Source organism: Heterodontus francisci, chromosome 12 (genome assembly GCF_036365525.1).
Source record: "Heterodontus francisci isolate sHetFra1 chromosome 12, sHetFra1.hap1, whole genome shotgun sequence".
Classification (NCBI taxonomy): Eukaryota; Metazoa; Chordata; class Chondrichthyes; order Heterodontiformes; family Heterodontidae; genus Heterodontus; species Heterodontus francisci.
In genome coordinates, this window is record NC_090382.1 from 52310961 (window position 1) to 52318007 (window position 7047).

The 7047-nt window shown below is 39.0% G+C and overlaps 1 long non-coding RNA gene across 1 annotated transcript in view; it reads left to right on the plus strand.

The window, feature by feature from the left end:
* The window catches only part of LOC137375591 (uncharacterized), a 74985-nt gene extending 69011 nt beyond the window's left edge, over positions 1–5974 (plus strand). The window contains exon 4 of the long non-coding RNA XR_010976032.1: positions 5632–5974. This is a non-coding gene — a long non-coding RNA (uncharacterized lncRNA). The remainder of the gene's footprint in view (positions 1–5631) is intronic.
* Positions 5975–7047: the final 1073 nt, after the last annotated feature.

Genomic DNA, 7047 nt, shown 5'->3' on the forward strand with positions numbered 1-7047 from the left:
GCACAATCTTCTTACTTCCTCATCACAATAGGAACTAAATATTTTTATACAATATTGACTGCCTTTCCTAACTTAAACCAACATTACCTGTTACAGTGTTCGGTCTCTTGTTTTTCATTTTGCTTCTGGGTGACAGGTAAACATTTGCTCCTGCACATTTTCCAGCATCTTTGATCTTCAAGACCCCCTCCATTATCAGACTGGTTCCACTTAGACTGTAAAGCTTGTGCGAATACAGCAGTCTCTTGTTCTACAACTTAGTCCAAAATGTATTAGTAAGACTGCCAGTTTGCAGTGTACCTTTAGCAACCAGTATGACTTGGTAATGCATGCAATGGGTCATGTGATAATTTTACTCAGGGTATCTTGGCCACCTGAGAAATTAGCCACAGTCAAAGCAATAGTTCAAACTCCCAAGAGAAGACTGGAACGCACGCACACCAGCTGGGCTGCGAACCCTATGCTGAATAGATCGGATATCAAAGGTTATTACAAATACAATACTGCAACAACTGTGTTATACCAATACAACATTAAATAACAATGACAAATTAAATTTCACATCATTACAATAATTTAATTCAGATAATTATGGGCAGCAATTTCAGCCACTTGTGAAATAAACCTATTGTAAAGCTTGCAAAAAAAGACCAATCTTTTGATAATACAGTAAGTTTATAAAAACTACAAAGTTGTAATTTGTGCATTAGAAAACACCATTGTTAAGAAAGCAAGTGGTTTTGGTACTAAATTGTCATGTATTCTGTGCTACAAAAAAACTACTGTTAGCAATCCTCAGAGGCTTACTTCCAGCTGTATTACTTGCTCTGTAAATTCACTGTAAAATTAGCTAGGAGATTCAGTTGTGGGGGTTTGGAGTAGTCTAATGATCTCTGGGATTTGGGAAGGGGACATCACAAGTCACAAAAAGTTACTAAGCAGTATTTCTGTTCAAAAATGGATTTGCAAAAGTTCATATGTACTCCTGATTGTAAGAAAATTAGAGCTCTGAGGAGAGTGAGTTGTCCATGCACCATAGCTCGCTCTGAGGGATACCTGTGGACAGAGCACAATCTCCACTGAAAATGTAGGGGAAATTTATTACTGGGAGTGAGATTTGAGCAGGCAGGTGAGCGCCAAACGTGCCCGATGTTGGTACTGTGAGGCCTGGGTGATTTTAACTCTCAAGTCTCATTTGCAAATGAGTGGAAAGCAAGAGTTAGCTGGTGAGCGGAAGCAGTTCAGGTGTCAGGAGGCTACCAGCTGGCATTACAGGAAGTCCCACTGGCAAGAAGGAAACCTATAGGTTCATGGTTGAGAGGGTCTTGCAGAAGAGATAGACAAGAGCTCAGCACAGGGGAGGCCTAAACATTCCTTGTGTGGCCTGAAGGAGAGCTTTTGCTCCTCATGGCCCCACAAGGAATACAGAAAAAAACACTTAGCTTAAATGGCTTCTGTTGGACTCTTCTTGCTATATTTACCTGGTGGGGAATCCTCAGCAGCTTCCTGCTCAGGCCAGATATGAAGTTGTATTTGAGGCCCGATGAAATCATCTGGGCCTGATCTGCATATTTAAAGGACCCTGCTGCCTTCAGATGTGAGCCTTTGCCACCTGTTCTGAAGAACAGATTAAGATCAGGATTGGCACAAAGCAGGTGGGAAATCAGCGGGCATGTTACCTGGGTCATTTTGACTGCCCACCTGCTCAGTTTTTGTTAAGTCGGTAGGGTTAAAATTACCCCCTTTGTTTTTGATTTAGTTAATTTTTCTACTTTGTTTTCAAAAAACAATATAATGGATAGAAACAATTGAATTTCCTGCATCAGCCAATAAAATAATATAATCTTTGGTCTAATCACTTGGTACAGTTCCATTTTTGATCTGCTCACATAATACACAATCAGGAGCCAAATATCCATCAGCATCTATAACATTTTCGCTGTGCAAAAATAAAGAGAATTGAAAATGGAAAAAAGCAAGAAGCGTCTATATATGTAATAAATATATAACAAAAATACAGATCAACATGAACTGGATGTTCTCCAAGGCAGTAAGAGATCTCAGAAGTGCAATCTTTCTTTTTAGTGTTCATGAAGTTGCCTCAATCCCTAATTATGTTTTACAGTCTTGTAATATACTGCTGGCTTGTTTCAAAATTTTCTTATAGAAAACAGTGCAAAGTGCCACAGATTAGTAAAGTATACATTTGTACTTGTGATTATCCAATTTCAGGCTCTCCCCCCAACGGGTTTGGAGGTGGGGAGAGCATAAAATCGGGTGGATTGGTGGCCCAGCCACCTTCCCACCACCACCAAAATTAATGCCCAATTAAAGGGCTCATCCCGCCGCCACAGGAAGCATGGCACAAAAAACCATGTGGGCGGCTTCCCTGCTCTGGGCGAGGAGGTCCCTCGTTAAGAGACAATTACTGTCTGAACGAGGGACCCAGCATGGCGAAGGGGAGGCCTGCTGAGTGTCACTCATCCCCAACTTGGCTAATGTACCCCCTATACCCCCTCCCCCACAATCCCCATTCCGTTTAGACCCCTCTCGCCCTGACCTACCTTTGGCCTGGGTCCAGCGACGTTCCTGGGCCTGGCGTAGGTGCTACACCGGCAGCAGCCACCGCCTTTGCGATGGCGCTGCTTAGTGCAAGAGCTGCTGGCCAATCAGTGCAATACAAAAGAAAATTAGATACTTTTTACAAAATGAAATGCATGACTTTTTACTTTAAAGGATTTAGATGTGGCTTTTCTGTTCCACAGTCAAAAACGGTTGTATTTTTTATATGTTGTATGAAGGCATTTTCAAATGTATACACAAATGAAATTCTTACATACCAACACAACAGTGCACTGGACATAGATCAAATAAGTAATTAATATTTATATTTGGCATTACTCCATATCACATAAAATAAGTAAACGTTTCAATGCAGTGATCTGGCTCACTCGCATGGTTGCTGACTTAACTGAAAGAGACATAAAAATTCAGCTCATATTGAGGTAAGAACTCCTTGGTTGCTATGGTGACTTCATAAATGAGTTTGTGCAGATTCCCTCTGTTTGGTATTTCTAGCGAGAAAAAAAATAATGTTTTTTGAGGACGTTTACAATTTTGCTGGAAATGACTATCAGAGGAAATTTTCCCACTGCTAACGCAGTGGCCAAAGGAAATCTTCCCTCATTATGACCAATTCACTACAGTTTGTATTAATTATATTAGCCAGGTCAACATATATCCATGAGCTGTCCCTGCAGACACAAAATTTCTTTCCTTAACTATATAAAGTACTAAAATGAATGTTACCCATCCTTCCAGTTTTAGAATTAAACATTCATCTCTGCTGTTTCAGCACACTTCAGTGCACAGGAGGTTCCATAGAGTTTCATGCCATGCAAGTATGTAATAGGGAGCAAAATTCAATTCTATGAACTTTAAGTGTTTTCATCAGAGACAAAAGCAATAATCAGTATAGGATTTTTAAGTAAGCAACCAGCTTAGGGTAGTGGAAAACTGCTTTGTGCCATGTCAGTATTGCAGCAGTACAAACATGGAAACAAGTAAAATTCATTGTTTGCCCTGCTCTGGGGTAAGGGTGGGAGAATTCTTCACATGCACACACGGAAGGTGATTATTAACCTGCACAGTATATTATCTTGACTAATAAGAGCTTAAAAATGTTTGTAGCAGGCTGAAGCAGACCTAGGGCCCAATGGTCATTTAAACATGTAGACTAGAGCTTACAGTTCATAGCATGTGAGGTGTATTCACCCACTGCAGATGTATCTTCAATCCAGAGATGAGCCAAACAGGGACTACCTTCCATCATTACAATTCTCAATTCTCTCCAACCAAATTATTTCCCTACCTTTTATCCTTCCAAGCTGGGAGTTATTCCTGATTGCCTTCATAGGTTCTAAAGATTTCTTAAAGCAATACTGCCTTTCCTTGGTCATTCTGACATTTTATATAATTTCATAAAGCTAAAGCAAATACAGAGCTTTCAAAAGTCTATGGTTCACATGTTGTCCCTCTCTCACACTGTTACATGTTACAGTAGGAACCTCCAGTTACATAAAACTCAAAAGATGGGATTTATGCAGGGTGCAGTTATACTGTGGTAGGTTTGAATGAAAATTATTGCAACACAATGTTCTAAAAGTGGTCTTACTCAGGTTGGTAGAGTGGAGATTGAATTAATGTCAAAAACGTTATACCGTCTTTCCAGGGCAAGAGAAAACATGGAACTATTAAATTCCAGAAAGCTTGTTGTGGAAGGATGATGCTGGAACTTATCTTCACTCAGTTTCACATTTATTGTACAAAGTAAAAAGGATTAAAAACAAGTAGTTCCTCACTCAAAACCTCAACTAGTCTCCGTAAGAGTCTCCTTATAAGTGCTCCAGTAAGACCCCAATTAACACCCTCCACCTGCATATAATTACACATTGATACACAATTAACAGGAACAGCAAGACTAGAGAATAGAACAAACTATTAATGGCCACAGAGCAGTGAATATGTACAACAGACTCCCAATGAAAACAGTTCATGCCAAAAACATGGATACAGTATTTGGTTAAGGGCAAGAATGGATAGAAAATGTCAAAGTATTTTATAGAAAATGATGGTTCTTAAGTTTGTGTGACTATGGAACATCATGCCAAGAAAAGGCACCAATCAAGCACTCGATATCCTTTTTGGAGGCAGGGAAACATTTTTTTACAAACTTTCACCAAGCTATTAAGCTGCAGGTGGTCTGTCGAAAGTATGAACTTGACGGACTGAATGGCTCTTTTTCATTCCAAGCATATGTTCACAACTGCAGTACAACGGGAAGTTTGTTGAAAACATTTTGAGACCACTTCTATTAGAACGAGGTGACTTTTTTTTGACTGGTGCAGGCACGATGGGCCAAATGGCCTCTTACTGTGCCGTAAACTATGATTCTATTGCTACCTTACATAGATTTAAAAAGGCTCCTGCTAAAAATTGCTCATATGGATATTTGGGGAAAACAGAATAGAGCTTAACTGTGACACGAGTAGCGGTAGACCAAGCCCACATTCAGTCATGGTAGGTCAAGGAGACACCATTTCAAACTAATAAGAGAAATTTAGTACTGATGTCAGTCAGTTTGTCTTCATAAAAAATTATTAACAGATGGAAGGGATTCCCAGATAGAATAGCAGAGGCAAAAACCCTGGAATCATTTAAGGCACAGATAAATGCTGCGATGGGGGAAGGATAAGCTAAAGTTGGCCTGGACTCCCTTAAGTTCAGCTTGTGAAGGCTCACAAATGAAAAAATGGCCACTTAGGTGACATGCCAGATGATAAATATTGCCTGTAGAATCATATCTTTGTAGGGTTCAATTCTTTTGCAGGCTCGAAGGGCCGAATGGCCTACTCCTGCTCCTATTTTCTATGTTTTAGGAGAGGAGGCAGTGAACAAAAAGGAATAATAGTGATACAAAAAAATAAATTACAAGACAGGTGAAGAAGAGCAGGATGCATATGAACACCTTGCTCAATGCATTTTAAAAAAATCATAGTAAATGGCTTCAGCAACTATCAAGACTTAATTGTTTTTAAATAGTAATTAAAAATTCTGTCTTTTTATTCCTAGGCTGCTCATACACTGGAGCCATCACATTATCACACTTACATGTTTTGAGGTGCTCGAGGAAGAAAAATTGGCATCAACATCCTTTATTTTACATTATATTAACAATACACAACAGATCACAGATTTCAGATTCTTCAGCAGTTTTATAGACTGGATGGACAGAAAGTAAAGTTTGTAAGTTTTCTAAATTATGGTCTAGGTTGTTGTTCTGAAGAGGAATGTTTTCTCAGGAATGGAACCAGGAAGATAATGATTGTGGACACAATGAAGTGACTAACCAGATAATGAAAGTCTACCTTGTATGAATATAAAAACCCAGGTCTTTTGTATGCAATGAGATATGATCAGTAGAATATTAAAAGTGCACTGTTCATGAAAGAAAGCATAGTAATTTTCTTTTATTTACAGATGGAGGAAGAGTCCTGCGTCATTTTCACAATTTAATCATTTGGAAATGATGTGTGACGTGTTTGGATGTCACTTATGTCTTTGCATAATGTGCGTGTTCAGGTTTTATCATACATACCACACCCCTTTAATAATGCATTACAAAAATCTACTCACCATAGTATTTTCTAGTAATTAACTGAGAATTATTTCTTCATATGCTTCCAGTAATGACGCTCGAAATTACTTATTTGTCAGCAACAGCCTGCTGCAGTCAGCCTGACAGCCATTAATGACACAAAGAAGGATTTAAGCTGATACAGATACCACATAACGTTGAAAGTATGTACTGTAGGAGAGAAAGCTAGATAAGTTGATTGGCCTTTGCAAGTTTTCATATGCTCTCATAAAACATAGTGAACTCTCTGGAATGATTTTAAGTTAGTAATTTAACACTCATTTCAGCATAAACCACTGGGAACTTATCGTCTGTGGTTAACAACATCTTGATTTGTTTACTACTGTGTAGTCAAGTACAGTACCTATTATTCCATATGCAAGTCATTATCACCATACATCTAAATTTGTATAATTATATATGTTGCACATGCAGATATATATATAAAGAGCATATTCTTAGCAAAGACATTCAAGTAAATGCACAGAAAAATCTCAAAAACTAGGATATTGATCTATAGCTACAGGAACATAGAAAATGTCAAATACCAGCATGAGTTTAACATCTCTGTGCTGGAATTGTGCTCTTTATTTACTGAAAGGGTACTGAACAAATACATTTTACACATGCACAAACACGATTACAGGCAAGAAACACTATCAGAACAGTTACTCTAACTTTGACTCTGGGCTTGATTTTCCTTCTGGAGTCGGAAAAACAATGTCAGGACTGTTTCCAGGTTCTGACCCTGCCCAGTGGAGCAGCAGTCACAGCCCCCGATTTTCACAGAGGCGGGCTGCTAATTGGCTAGAGGGCAGGTTGAGTGGCCAATTAGCAGCTGCAGGGGCGGG